General features: G+C 41.3%; 1 protein-coding gene across 1 annotated transcript in view; it reads right to left on the reverse strand.

The window, feature by feature from the left end:
- Positions 1–15,552, reverse strand: part of ADAMTSL1 (ADAMTS-like 1) — a 431,835-nt gene that overhangs the window by 104,806 nt on the left and 311,477 nt on the right. The gene's annotated exons all lie outside the window — the stretch shown is intronic.

A 15,552-nucleotide genomic window follows, 5' to 3' on the forward strand; every position in this document is an offset into this window, starting at 1 on the left:
AAAAAAAGAGAGGAACGAACTGGGGAGGGGTAGAGAAAATAGTGCAACAATGAATGAATGGTAATCCAAAATCTCTGTAAACGTTCATTAAAATTAATAAAATAAAAAAAAAGAAGTAACAGGTAAAGCCACAGCTGGGCATGTAAAAAGCCCAAGGCCAAACCTATTATATGTAATGTTGGAATCCTTTCCTTATTTTGAAATTAAGTTGTGTGTCTAGTTTTTTCCCTCATTTTTTTCCCTCCTTAGGGACTTCAACATTTATTAGACAAGTGTATATTCTTCCTCTTGGTTTATTCTACTCATCAAGCTCTTAGATTGATACTGTTACTCCATTTCAGATATATGAAGCAAGAGCTTTCTGAGACAGTGTCTAGTGGAATCAGGAGTGTGGAATGATCTTTTCTTTAACTCATCCCATCCAGGCATCCACTAGGGCTGAGCAGAAAGCATGTGGTTTGGATTCATTTGTCATGAGGGATAATTTATGCCAAGGCTTATAGTTACTCAGGGAAATGAAAATCTAAGACTATTTTGGGTTTTAAATAGAATAGCACAAAAATGGAAGAGGAGGAAAAAAAGAGACCTTTTCAGAAAGCAGTAATTTCTTTCTGAAGCCAAAAATTGTAATAGCACAGAGGCTTGCAAGGTAAAGTTTTGTTTAATACAAAGATTTTAGGGAACAGACTGGCATTCATCAAACAGCTCACAGAACCATCCAGCGAGGGCAACTTAGCCTCTGCAGGTTTTTATGTATAAGAGCTTTGGTAGCTTAGTGGTTAAGGAGTTATTATGCCAACTCAAAGGTAGGAAGTTTGAATCTATGAGCTGCTCTTCTGAAGAAAGATGGGACATCTTGATCCTACATGATTTACAGCCTCTGAAATCTCCTGGAGGGTCACCTAGGAGTAGGCTCTGACTCGGCTGCAACAATTTGATTTTTGCTGGTTTTCATGTAACTGCCACATCCAAAATATTGATGTCCAATGTTTCATGAGTCTTCTAGGGAGAATGAAATATTTTTTAAATGGAAAAGGTCACTTGACTACCCATTCTTAATACTGTTGCACTATTTTATGCCAAACTTAACAGTTTATTTTCCTTTCAGAAATTCAAATTTGCTAATATATGTAGCTTTATATCCCCGCTGAATGATTAATTTCAAACTACAAACCACTGCATGAAATGATTCACATTGGATTTTCAATTAATCTAGAATGTAGATCATCAAACTCCACCCAACTGTCATTTGTATTTGTGAACAGAACTTTTTTTGGACAAAATCAAATCTGGCTACTTGCATATTGTCTATGGCTCCTTTGATGCTACAATGGCATTGTTAACTAGCAGAAATAGAGACGGTATGGTTTGCAAAGCCCCAAATGTACACCACTTTGCTCTTTACAGGAGAACAACAAGAAATGTTAACTTCTTGTTTCTGTGCTTTCCTTGGTTATACACAAAAGGTTAAGCATTTTGTTTGTTTTTTAGTAGCTGCAATCTATAAGGACTAAGTTTCTATATGTACTATGCAAAGTCATTTGACTGTGTAAATGACAACAAACTATAGCTCACATTGAGAAGAGTAGGAATTTCCGAGCACTTAGTGTGCTCATACAAAACGTATACCTAGACCAAGAAGCTGCTGTCCAAACAGAGCAAAGGAAACACTGGTTTAAAATTAAGAAAGGTGTATCAGGGTTGTATTCTTTTACCATACCTCTTCAATCTGAGCAAATAATTTGAGAAACTGGACTCTATGAAGAAGAATGTGGCATCAGGATTGGAGGAAAACTCATACAATAACCCTCAGTATGCAGATGACACAACCTTAATTGCTGGAAGTGAGGAGCATTTGACGTGTTTGCTGCAGAAGATCAAAGACTGCGGCTTTCAATAGGAACTGCACCTCAATATCAAAACACCAACAATTTAGCACTGGACTTATAGGCAACATCACGATAGGGAGAAAAGACTCAAATTGTCAACAACTTCATTTTACTTGGATTCACAATTAATACACTTGTTACCAGCAGTCAGGAGATCAGGGGACATACTGCACTTGGAAAGTCTGCAGTCAGGGACCTTTTGAAATTATTGAGGAGCAATGATTTTAGTTTGAGGACTAAGGTGTGTCTGATTCAGGTCACTGTCTTTTCAATCACTTGCTATGCTGTTCAGAGCTGGACAATGAATAAGGATGACAGAAGACCTGATGCTTTTTCACTGTAGTGTTGGAGAAGAGAACTGAAATCTCACGGGCTGTCAAAAGAACAAGTAGATGTGTCTTGGAGAAGGTGCAACCAGAGTGCTCCTTGGAGACAAAGATGGTGACACTTCATCTCACACACTTTGGGCATACTGTTAGGAGACGCTGTTACCTGACGAAGAACATTATAGTTGGAAAAGTGAAGGGACAGTGAAGAGGAGGACCCTCAACCAGGTGGACTGACACAGTGACTGCAGCAATGGGCTTGAGTGTGTCAGATTGTGAGGACGGAACAGGACAGTTCAAGGTTCAGATCTGCTATTCACAGGGTCACTATGAGTTATACTCGACTTGATGGCACCTAACAACAACATTATTCAATTTGTATGCTACACAACTTATCAAGAAGATGGACTTTAAGAAGAATGTGGCATATGATCATAGGAGGACTCAACAACCTGCATTCTGTAGATGACACAACCTTGCTTGCTGAATAGTGAGGATTTGAAAGGCTGGCTTCAGAAAATCAAGGACTATAGTTTTCAATATGGATATCACAAAATGTAAAAAAAAAATCACAAAAATCTTCATCACTGGGTCTACTGGGTCAATAAGTAACATGACAGATGGGGAAAATATTAAAATTGTCGATGCTTTATTTCATCTTGCTTGGAGTCACAATGGTATCAGTAGTCAAGAAATCAAGAGACTTGTTGCACTGGGAAAATCTACTGTCAAGGACCTCTTAAGAGCAAGGATGTCAGTTTAAAGACTAAGGTGTACTTGATACAAGCCACTATCTTTACAGTTACTTCCTGTCGTTCTGAAAGGTGGACAACGAATAACAATAACAGAAGAATTCGTGGTGTACTGAATATCCCATGGACTGCCGAAAGAACATTTGAGTATGTCTTGGAGAAAATGCAATCTCGGTGCTCCTTAGAGACAATGATGGTGAAACTTCTCTCATACTATGAGCGTCTTGTTAGGAGAAGCTGTTCCCTGGAAAGGGACAACATGTTCGGAAAAAATGGAGGGTCAGTGAAGAAAAGACAAGACGGACTGACAAAGTGATTGTAACAATGGGCTCAAGTATATGAAAGATGATGAGAATGGCAGAGGATAGAGCAGGGTTCAGATCTACTGTTCACAGAGTCACTATGAATTGTACTCAACTTGATGACATCTAACAACAATTTCCTAGGAAGAGTAAATAAAGCTGGATAAGAGGATCTTTGGAGGTCCCAGTAGCTTTTCAAGGAATAGCCAGAGTTTGCCATTCCACTTTTCCTAATACCTAGAGGTTCTCTGATGTTACAGTGGTTTAAATGTGTGGATGCTAACTAAAAGGTATGAGGTCTGAGCCTCCTGGTCAGCTTCTGTAAAGATTACAACTTTGGAAACTCTCCAGCAAAGTTTTTCTCCATAAGGTCTCTGTGTGTCAGAACTGACTTGACAGGAACAGGCTTGGGCTTGGTTTGGTTATACCTAAGCGTCACTGATTATCTAGTGTTTTCAAAAATTCACTTTCTTCCTGATCATTGTAGTCATCTCCAATCTTTTCAAGGACCTAACATTTTTTTTTTAGACTTATTTATTTAAGTTGGTTCCTTTTTTCTCTAACTAGTTATTATTTTGCTGATGTTAGATGGATCTTGGCTGAAAGCAGGGAATAGCAGAAGAATGTCTATCTGTGTTTCATTGATTATGCAAAGGCATTTGACTGTGTGGATCATAACAAACTGTGGCTGACTCTGAGAAGAATGGGAATCCCAGAACATTTAATTGTGCTAATACGAAACCTATACTTGGACCAAGAGGCAGTAGTCAGAACAGAGCAGGGTAACACTGCATGGTTCAAAATAGGGAAGGGTGTACGCCAGGGATGCATCCTGTCTCCACACCTTTTCAACATGTATGCAGAGCAGATTATCCGAGAGGCTGGGCTCTATGAGGAGAATTGTGGCATCAGGATTGGTGGAAGATCTATCAACAATCTCCGTCATGCAGATGACACAACCTTGCTTGCTGAAACTGAGGAGGACCTCATGCACTTGCTGCGAAGGGTCAAGGACTGCAGCCTTCAGTATGGACTAAGGCTCAACGTCAAGAAGACAAAGATTCTCACCACTGGACCAATTGGCAGCATCAGGATGGATGATGAAGAGATTGAGAGTGTTCACAGCTTCACTTTGCTCGGCTCCACAGTTAACACTCTTGGTACCAGCAGTCAGGAAATAAAAAGCGTATCGCGATGGGAAAGTCTGCCGTTAGGGACCTCTCAAACGTACTCAGGAGCAACAGTGTCTCTCTGGAGACTAAGGTGCACCTGATACAGGTCATGGTATTTGCAATCGCTTGTTATGCATCAGAGAGTTGGACAATGACTAGGGAGGACAGAAGGAGAGTGGATGCTTTTGAGCTGTGGTGCTGGAGAAGGGTACTGAATGTACCCTGGACTGCCAGGAAAACAAACAGATCCATCTTGGAGAGGATTAAACCAAGCTGCTCCTTGGAGGCAAGGATTCTGGGGCTTCGTCTGACATACTTTGGACATGTTGCCAGGAGGGACGGGTCCTTGGAGAGGGACATCATGCTTGGGAGGGTGGAGGGACAGCGCAGGAGGGGAAGACCCTCTATGAGATGGATTGATTCAGTGACTGGGGTAATCGGGATGGGTGTGTCAGAGGCGGTGCGGTTGGCGCAGGATAGAGCAGGGTTTAGAGCTGTTGTGCATAGGGTCGCTATGAGTCGGAAACGACTCGATGGCACATAACAACAACATAACAACAACAGTTATTATTTTACTTTTCAACTGGGAAGAATATTTGCCACTGTATTTCCCTTAGGTCTGTAAAGGAAACAAGCTATACAAAATTGAAATGGACTTCTTTTTCCCTATATACCCTTCCTCTAGTTTTATATTATAAGCAAACTTGGAAACAGAATCTCATATGTTTATGACTTTTAAATATAGCATTATTCACAACTGCGGTTCTCAGGTGGATCCTGGAGGCATTTCCCATGAGTCTCTCCTCCATTCTAAGAAGCTTCCATCCGTGGATACTCTGCTGTCTGAGGTGAAGCTTTCCAGATACTGTGGAACTCATCTCCTATTTACTAACACTCTGGAACACTGTCCAAAGTTGTCTGGGAAACAGAAGCATTTAAAATTGGTAGGAAGATTCTCTTATCAGACCAGAAATGAGAGCAAAGAGTAATCAGTAGAATCTCAACATGGTCTCCTGCTTTCTGGATGAAGATTGATACACTCTATCACAGTGTGTTTTCCTATATAAATTTCTTTTCTGAACCATCACTTATTCATTTCTCAAAATGAAAGTCAAAGCTCATTTTGTCATGTCCTCCTGCAATATGGTGTGGGTTCAAAGCTCCAAGTCTAAACAACAGTGATAGTAGATGATGACACGTGACATCCACTGCATGCCAGCATTATCTGTTCTTCGTAACTATGCTATCTTGCTGTGCAGGTATGACAATTTAATTTTTTTATTAATATTTTTTATTGGGAAAAACATATTGGGGGATAATTTAATTTTAACAAATGAGGACAACCAGTAATCTCTGATGGCATACTGAGTAGCATGTTGTGCTTCTCACCCCAAAGCTAAACTTCTCTAGGGGTTCAAATCTACCTGCAAGTTCAATGGAGAAAGACAGGCAGTCTCTTCTCATGTTATTTACAACCTCAGAAACCCTACAGTGGGTCAGCATGAGGTAGAACTGGCTCAACAGCAATGAGTTTTTAATGAATGAGGCTATGGCGATTCAGAGAGGTTAAAAAGGGCTTACACAGATGAGGTGGCAGAGCTGGGATGGAAGCCTCAATTGCTCTAATTTCAGCTTTACCATCTTCCTTACATCCCGGCTACCCTCCGTGTTAATTGACATATTATCAGATTGGCCTTTCAGATCAAGTGGGTGAAATACAGTGAGATGGGCAAACCCAGACCCAGACCAGAAAGCAATCAGGTTCTTACTTAAGGATGATAAGGCAGAAATTCTTTCCATTATCCCTCTCTCCAGGATTCTATGTAGATGAAGTATGATATCCTACCCTAACTTTGAAGAATCTTGATAGTCTTCAAAGTATCTAGGTTCATATTATTCTTTGAAATTACCTGCACTCTGGAGGGGAAAAAATTCCCTTAACCTTTACTAAGCAGACAAAAACAAAATCCAGTACCATCAAGTCAAGATGAACTCACAGTCATCCTTTCATCAAGTTGCCAAGGCTGTTTAATCTTTCTTCTGAGAAGTGGCTGTGATTTGAAAGGCCAATCTCCGGTTTAGCAGTTGGCACATTAAACACAACACCACAAGGGCTCCTTAATAAAAGCCTCTTGTTTAAATGCCTCACAATTTGTGTAAGCTGAATCATGAAGTGGTTTGTAGTTTTTAGCTTGGTTTTGAGTCAGGTCATAGATTAATTTATGTAAAAAAAACAACAGGCTATGTTCAAGCCCAAAATGTTAGTACCTTTGAATGTGACCTTTCTTGGAAATAGGGTATTTGCAGACGGAATTAGTTAAGTTCACCAGAGATCAACGAGAAGAATTACTACAGAAACAGACATGGAAGGGAGAAAAGCATGTGAAGACAGCTAGAGATATTAAAGTTCTACTATCACAACCTAACAATTCATTGGTGGCCACCTGATGCTGGAAGAGACATAGAAGGATCTTCCTCTACAGGCTGTAGAAATAACATGCCCCTATGGACACTTTAATATGAATTTCTAGTCTCCAGAACTGTGAGAAAATAAATTACTGCTGCTTTAAGCCCTTCAGATTGTGGTACTTTGTTACAGCAACTCTAGGAAATGGATATAGATCAAAGGTGCAAAACAGACAAGGAACTTCCCTGATGGCAATTCACTGTTACAAGAAGTATTTAGAATTTACTCTGAAGAAAAGATGAGTTTTTATCTGGCTTCTCTCATTTTGGCACATTAAAGTCAGTGCAATTTTGGGCAAGCTGGCTTTTATTTTCAGTAAGGTCCTTATCAGTGCCTACGTATCTACTGTTTTTGAGCTTGGGTTCATATAACAAATGGTGTTGTGTATCATTGCGTCAGAACCAACACACAGCTGACCCTCTAGTGGGTTTTCAGAGGCTTTATGTCCCCTAGGAGGAGAGGCCCATCTTTTCCCTGGTGGGTATGTGGTGGATTAAAACTGTTGACAGTTTCAATCTCCTCTCCATACATCATGATGCTGCCTATCGGTGCTGTGGTAAGAATCTCTGCTCTTTTTGCTTATAAAAATCCTTCTATTTTGCAGCCTGATATTATGAGCAAAAATATGAACAACGAAGAAATGTCACAGGAAAAACAACAAAAAAGGGAATTCTGTTACATTCATGACTAGATTCTCGACGTATAGATGTCTATCTACATTATAATAAACTAAAAAAACTCATTGCTTTCTAATTGACACTGACTCACAGATGACCCTCCCACAGGTTCTCAGAAACTATAAATCAATGGCAGGCAACTATTCCTCCTCTCCCGTGAGCCACTGGTTAATCCAAACCACCAGAGGGATCTTTTTTGGGTTAGCAGCACAACTCCCTATGGAGTACGACATGCCGCCAGAGCCCTCTAGAATACAACAGGTAAGTTAATACACACTTATAGAATGAACAAATATGTGTAGCAGTCATTAATTTACCCTTCTGGCTTTCAAACTAGTCTTCAAATCTCACTGCCATCTTTCTCCATCACCATTATCTATGGGAGGACCTGACTCAAAGTAGCCCAGGAATGTTTGCTGAAAACAGAGAGGGATTATGATCAACCAGCTGTCATAATTCATAGAGGGACACTAGAAATTACTTCTTGAGAAACCAACTTGTACTTCTAAGAATGTTGTTCTTGATGTTGTTGTTGTGTGCCGTCGAGTCACCTGTGAGTCACAGTGACCCTATATACTACAGTCCTAAATCCTGCTCTCTCCTGTGCCAATCTTATTGTCTCAGACACACCCACCCCCAATTACCCTAGTCACAGATTCAATCCATCTCATCCAGGGTCTTCCTCTCCTGTGCTGTCCCTCCTCTTCCCAAGCTTGACAACCCTCTCCAAGGACTAGTCCCTCCTCACAACATGTCCAAAGTATGTCGGAAGCTTCAGAATCCTTGCCTCCAAGGAGCAGCCTGGTTAAACCTTCTCTAGGATGAACCTGTTTGTTCTCTTAGCAGTCCATGGTATTGTATATATTCAATACTATTCTCCAGCACCACAGCTCAAAGGCATCAATTCTCCTTCTATCATCTTTAGTCACTCTCCAGCTCTTTGATGTACAGCAAGTGATTGCAAAGACCAGGGCCTGTATCAGGTGCACCTTTGTTTCCAGACTGACATCAGTGCTCCTCACTACCTTGGAGAGGTCTCTGAGAGCAAGCTTTCCAAACACAATGCATCTTTTAATTTCCTGGCAGCTGGTGCCAAGACTGTTGATTGTGGAGCCAAATAAACTGAAGCTGTTCATAATCTCAATCTCTTCACCATCCATCACGATGCTGCCAAGCAGCCCAGTGGTGACAATCTTTGTTTTCTTGATGTTGAGCTCCAATATATATTGAAAGCTGCAGTCCTTGACCCTCTGCAGCAAGTGCTTCAGGTCCTCCTCAGTTTCAGCAAGCAGGGTTATGTCATCTGCATAATGCATATTGTTGATGAGTCTTCCTCCAATCCTGATGCCACACTTTTCCTCAAAGAGGCCAGCCTCCCAGATAATCTGTTCTGCATATGGATTGAAAAGGTATAGATATAGCACACATCCCTGGCCTGCACCCTTCCCTATTTTGAACCATGCAGTGTTCCCTTGCTCTGTTGTGATGACTGCCTCCTGGCCTAAGTATAGGTTTTGCATAAGTATGCTCATGTCTGGGATTCCCATTCTCCTCAAGGTTAGCCACGATTTATTGTGGTCCACACAGTCAGATGACTTTGCATAATCAATGAAACACAGACATTCCTCTGGTAGCACCCGCTTTCAGCCAAGGTCCTTCTAACATAAGCTACAATATCCGTATTACCACAACCTCTTCTTTACCCAACCTGCATTTCCGGCAGTTCTGCTGATGTGTTCTTCCAGTCATTTTTTGATAATCTACATCAGAATCTTGTTTGCATGTGATATTAATGATATTGTTTGAGAATTTCCACACTCATTAGATCACTTTTTTGGAATGGTAACAAATAAAGATCTCTGCCAGTCAGTTGGGAAGGTGGTTGTCCTCCAGATTTCTTGACACAACTTGGTGAGGACATCTAGGGCAGCATCTGTTTGTTGTAATATATCATTTGGTATACCATCAATTCCTCGGGCCTTTTTTTTGGTCAGTTCTTTCAGAGCAGCTTGAAATTCCTCTTTCAACACCACAGGCTCTTGCTAGTAAGATGTTTCATTAAATTCTTCCGTGCCTGCCAATTACCTTTGGTACAATGACTCTGCATACTCTTTCCATCTTCTTTTAATACTTCCTCAAGAGACACTGGCCACAGCATAAGAAACTGGCAACAGCTTAAAAGTGTTTGGAATCACAGAAGCCCAGAAAGCTTGAGCTATAAGCTATTAAGGGCTGGATAGCTGGAGATAGGTGTTGAAGGGAATAGGTGGGAGTAAAAGGGAATGCGGTGGAGCAGGGAAATGAGTGGGTCAAAACACAAGTGTCAAGGTTGGGGACAATACTGAAACTGTTGGTTATTTCTACAATTGGGGAAACATTTGTTGTCTGCTCTTTTCTGTAAAATGCTTGTCTGTCAGATCCTGTTCTAAATTCAAGCATTAAGATTAAGACAGACTAAGAAGAAAGACTGGCCATCCTCTTTCACTACAGGAGGCCTTCGAAAATGTCTAAGAAAATTTGAATTCATTTCGACCATCATTTTTCACTGTCATCAAGTCATAAGGGTCATGCTTGGCCCCTTTTTTGTATTTCTGAGGCTGTAAACTGCACGGGGGAAGTTGCTCATCTTTGTCCTGCAGAACGGATGGTGGATTTGAAGTGCAACCTGTGGGTCAGCAGCACAACTCTTTACAGACTCTACTACCAGTTTTCTAGTAAATTATACAGATACAAAGTCAGTAGACTCTCAATTGTGAGTGATTATTTTATAAAGTCACTTTCCTTCCAATGAAGCTTTGGTATTACTGCTAAAATAGCCAAAGAAGTAACAGACTTCTCTCAGTCACTTCTCCCCTAGTCCAAGATCTTTATGCTGGCTCAGGCTCTGTAGAGCACATTTTAATACACTGCAAAGTCCCACAGCCCAACAGGCTGCTGAATCTAACAGGCTCTTTTACAGAGATGGATTTGGGCACTAAGCAAAAACAGACTAACTGAACTACAACACTGGGCATTTCAGCACTTCTTTGGTGAAAGCTGTTTGAAAATAAATGAGTGCATCCCAATTGCTACCAGACACAGTCCTGATGACAAGCAAGGAAACTCAACACAAAAGAGGTCACCAGCAGCCCACGGCAAACAGTCCCAGTGGCAGTTCACTGCCTCCTGCCTGCTCTGTTCAGATATATTGCCCTTCCTTTCTCAAAAAGTACTTGAAAAACTTTGAGAAAACGCAGCTCCAGTCATATTTCTTACTGGCTAGCCAAGTAAAACTGAAAAATTATGATGTCAAAAATCAGAAATGGAAATCTTTTCTTTTCCTCTCATGTATGCCACTCACTCACAGTGAGAACAACTGTCCGAGTTTAGACATAGAGGGCAAGTCTCCGTAGTGGCAGACAAAATTGCTCTTATCCCTCATGTGCCTCCTCTCTTGCTCTTCCCCACTCTCCTCCATGTCTAAAGGACTGACCATCCGGGACTTGGCCTCTGTTCTCCTAGGCTAGCAGCCCTTTAGTATCACCTTTAGCAAAAAACTGGCAAATTGAAAGGCATTTATAAAAACCAAAATAATATTCAACTGGAGGAGAGTTAAGAGCATTCAGGAACAGTATCAGCTATTAAAAAGCACTACTATGAAATCTTTTCCTGGAAATATTCTTAAGTAAAAAAAATAAATAAATAAACTTAACATTTCTGAACGACACGGTAATATTCTAACAAAAGCCAAACACTGTGTGTAGACATGTTTTCCATATAATAATATATGTAAAACTCCAAAAAGATATATACCAAATTAGTAAAAGTGATCTAGAGAATAAAACAAGAGAGGGGAGGTATTATCTGGGTTGGTTAATAATGACTTTATTACCTTTATAATAATAATCAAATGATATTAATAAAAAATTAAATAACATCAAACAGTAATACATTTGTCTAGCTTTTGCTGAGTGCATTTCAAACGCATGTTATCACAGAATAAATATGTCTACTGCTTAGAAACAACCTGTACAACAAATTTGGAAGTAGCTTCTTGGGAGGCTCACCACATTTATCAATATATGGTGAAAACCTTTCTGGATGGCAGACTGTTAACCAAAAGATCAGGGGTCTGAGTCTTCTGAAAGATGCCTTGAAAGAAGGGCTTGGAGATCTACTTCTGAAATATCACTGAAAACTCTGCAGTTCTTCTCTGATACACACGGGGTGACTACAAGTCAGAATCAACTTAATGGCAACTGGTTTCAACTTCTGTAAATAAGTGGATGCAGCAAAGGGACTGAAGAGAGCTCTAATAATTTCTTTACTTTGGAATAAACAAAGGCCATGGAAAGTGAAGGTCCTGGGAAAGATCAGCTGGAAATGCTCCAAACTCATCTAGCTTCTTTCATATCATTCCTGTAAAGGCCATGATCTTTGGAGAGGCACAAAAATCTCCAGCACTCAAGGAAACTGTCAAGACCTCTGAGTGAACCATGACCTGAGGGTTTTCTGTGCAGCCCCAGGCAGAGCAGACCGCTGATGATCCCCTCTCATCTTTCTGTCATTGTCTTATTCTTCAGCTTTCTAGGAGTAAATGTTGATATTCAAAAGCTGGGATCCTGAAAACAGCTGGGAGAAAAGAAGGTCTGGAGGCTACTGGGCCTCCCTAGTGAAGTGTGGGAGTTAAGCTGTAGATGTGCATGTAGTCACCTGCTACTTACTCAAAACAGCACAGGCTAGAACTGGGTTTGAACCCATTAGCGTTCTAACCTAACAGTCTATTTTATTTATGCCTTGTGGTCAACAGTAACTAAAATTATGGTTATGGAGGTTTTCGGCATGCTGGCTCCTAGTTAAGAAATGTCAACTTCCATCTTTTCCACTAAATAGCCAATTGTTATGCCCTTCAACCCCAGGAACAAATCTGGGAATAGAAGATATGAATAAAACCTGATATTTACACTTAATAAACTCACTGGCTGGTGAAGGAGACAGCCCATCTGTGAAATGGGCACAACCGGCAGAACAGGTACACTGACTAAGATGAACACCTCTGCACTGCCCATCTGGGCACCATCCTCTGGTAACAGCAACTATCCAGCAGCCTGATGCTGACCCTTCCATTCAATGACCCAATGGTCTCATGGATTTACTACAAATGGCTGGCCTGACCCACGATTTCTTTTCATAAAGATTTCTCAGGAGAAAGATAATGATCAGGACAGTTATGCTGATGGAGGAAGAAAAAGGAGAGAGAAGATCAAGAGGTAAATAGAAAGAGAAATTAAGACCACAGGTGATGGGGGCCTGCGTCAAGTTTCATCTCCAGCATTTCTGTGTGGATCTGACGCCTGTGCCTCTGCTTTCTTACCTATGCTGCAGTAACAGCAATGGCACTTAATGCATGGGATACTGAGAGTAAGAAGTAAGAGAAGCCCTTTGTAACATGGAACATTATGACTAGCATACATTAAGAGCATCCCTTACAGGATGGGGCTGACTGCCCCATAAGGTTTCCAAGGCTGACTGTTGTAACAGTGCTCTCTTAAGGTATTTTTTAAAAACAATTTTATACTGGTTTGCATACAAAATTAACATACATTGTGTCCCATTCATGTACACTGTGTTTCACACATTCCTTCCTTCCCACTGTGTTCACTTAATTATTCCTACACATTTATTTTATAAAGTTAATTACAATTGATCTATGACCACTATCACTGTCTTTTCAGGTACCAAGTGGATCTAACCTAATTCCTTCCCTCTTTCCTCCAAATTCTGTGTGGCACGGTAATCTTCCCCCACCCTTTTCCCCTTTGGGCTTTTATCTACATTTTTCAAGCGGTCCCTCTATTTTTACAGTAACAGTCTAGTGCAGTATTTGTCCTTACGAGAATGAGTTAATTCACTCAGCATAATGCTCTCCAATCTCTCATGCTATGTAGGATTTTTCGAAATTGTTGCTCCTGAGTGCTGCATAGTATTCCATTGTGTGAATGTACCACAATTTCTCAATCTGTTCATTTGTGATGAACATTTGGACTGTTTCCATTTTCTTGTTACTGGGAAAAAAACCATCTCTTCAACAAATGGCGCTGACAAAAGTCGACTTATACCTGAAGAAAGCTGATTTAGGATTGACATCTCACACCATACATAAAAGCCAATTCAAGGTGGGTCAGAGACCTACGAGTAAAGCCTAAACCCATAAATATCATAAAAGACAAAACTGGACCAACTTAGAAGCCCCAGCCTATGGTATAAATTGTTGTTGTTATGTGCCATCGAGTCGCTTGCGACTCATAGCGACCCTATATACAACAGCCCTAAACTCTGCTCTGTCCTGTGCCAATCGCAGTCTCTGACTCTTCCATCCCGATTGGCCCAGTCACTGACTCAATACACTTCATAGAGGGTCTTCCCCTCCTGTGCTGTCCCTCCATCCTCCCAAGCATGATGTCCCTCTCCAAGGACCGGTCCCTCCTTACAACATGTCCAAAGTATGTCAGACAAAGCCTCAGGATCCTTGCCTCCAAGGAGCCACCCAGTTTAACCCTTTCCAGGACAAATCTGTTTGTTTTCCTAGCAGTCCATGGTATTCTCATACTCTTCTCCAGCACCACAGCTCAAAGGCTGAAATTCTCCTTAGTCGTTGTCCAACTCTCTGATGCAAAACAAGTGATAGCAAAGACCATGGCCTGTATCAAACACACCTTAGTCTCCAGAGAGACACCATTGCTCTTCAGTACTTAGGAGAGGTCCCTAACAGCAGACTTTCCCATGGTAATACGTCTTTTAATTTCCTGGCTACTGGTGCTGAGAGTGTTGACTGTGGAGCCAAGCAAACTAAAGCTGTGAACAATCTCAATCTTTTCACCATCCATCTTGATGCTGCCAATTGGTCCAGCAGTGAGAATCTTTGTCTTCTTGACATTGAGCCTCAATCCATATTGGAGGCTGTAGTCCTTGACCCTCTGCAGCAAGCGCTTCAGGTCCTCCTCAGTTTCAGCAAGCAGGGTTGTGTCATCTGCATAGCACAGATTGTTGATTGATCTTTCACCAATCTTGACCCCACATTTTTCCTCAGAGCCCAGCCTCCCGGATAATCTGTTCTGCATACCGGTTGAAAAGGTATGGAGATAGGACACATCCCTGGCGTATGCCCTTCCCAATTTTGAACCATGCAGTGTTTCCTTGCTCTGTTCTGATGTCTGCCTCTTGGTCCAAGTATAGGTTTCTCATTAGCACAATCAAGTGTTCTGGGATTCTCATTCTCCTCAGAGTCAGCCACAGTTTGTTATGATCCACACAGTCAAATGCCTTTGCATAGTCAATGAAACACAGATATACATATTACAGGTAATGGTATAAAAAGGCTGGCAAATACAGCCAGAAACGCACAACCAGTAAAGAATAATAACATCTATGAATTGGACCTTCTAAAGATTAAGTCCCTGTGTGCATCTAAAATTTTTCCAATATGGTGAAAAGAAAACCTACTAATTGAAAAAAAACATCTGACAATCAGCCTAGAACCATACACTCAAAAGACAGAGTCGGGAGGGAGAGGATCAGCGTAGGAATAACTGACATCAGAGGTGACAGACTTATACTGCAGTTTGGACACGGGAAGCACTGTTAACCTCTGCGTTACATGAACCAGTACCAAACACTGTAAAAGAACTTATCTGTGTTACACTTAGGACAACTTCTGAGAGCATTTATATTCTGTATGGAACGCTTGGGGTCACCATGATTTGGGGTCCGCTTGAGAGCAGTTTATGCCATAGCCCAAGAAAACGAAGACAACCTATGACATCAAAACACCAAATCAAAGTCAGCAAGCCCCCAAAAGCCAGTGTTAAAACAACTGAGCCCGGGCTCCCCTGGGAACAAAAGCCTGGTAGAGCTTCCAGCTCTGTGTGGGCCCTGAGGACGGGTGGCCCCGGGGGTACATGCTTGCCACCACTGTCCCATTCCGCAGG

Source organism: Elephantulus edwardii, unplaced genomic scaffold (genome assembly GCF_000299155.1).
Source record: "Elephantulus edwardii isolate Elephantulus edwardi_28Jun2011 unplaced genomic scaffold, EleEdw1.0 scaffold00014, whole genome shotgun sequence".
NCBI lineage: Eukaryota > Metazoa > Chordata > Mammalia > Macroscelidea > Macroscelididae > Elephantulus > Elephantulus edwardii.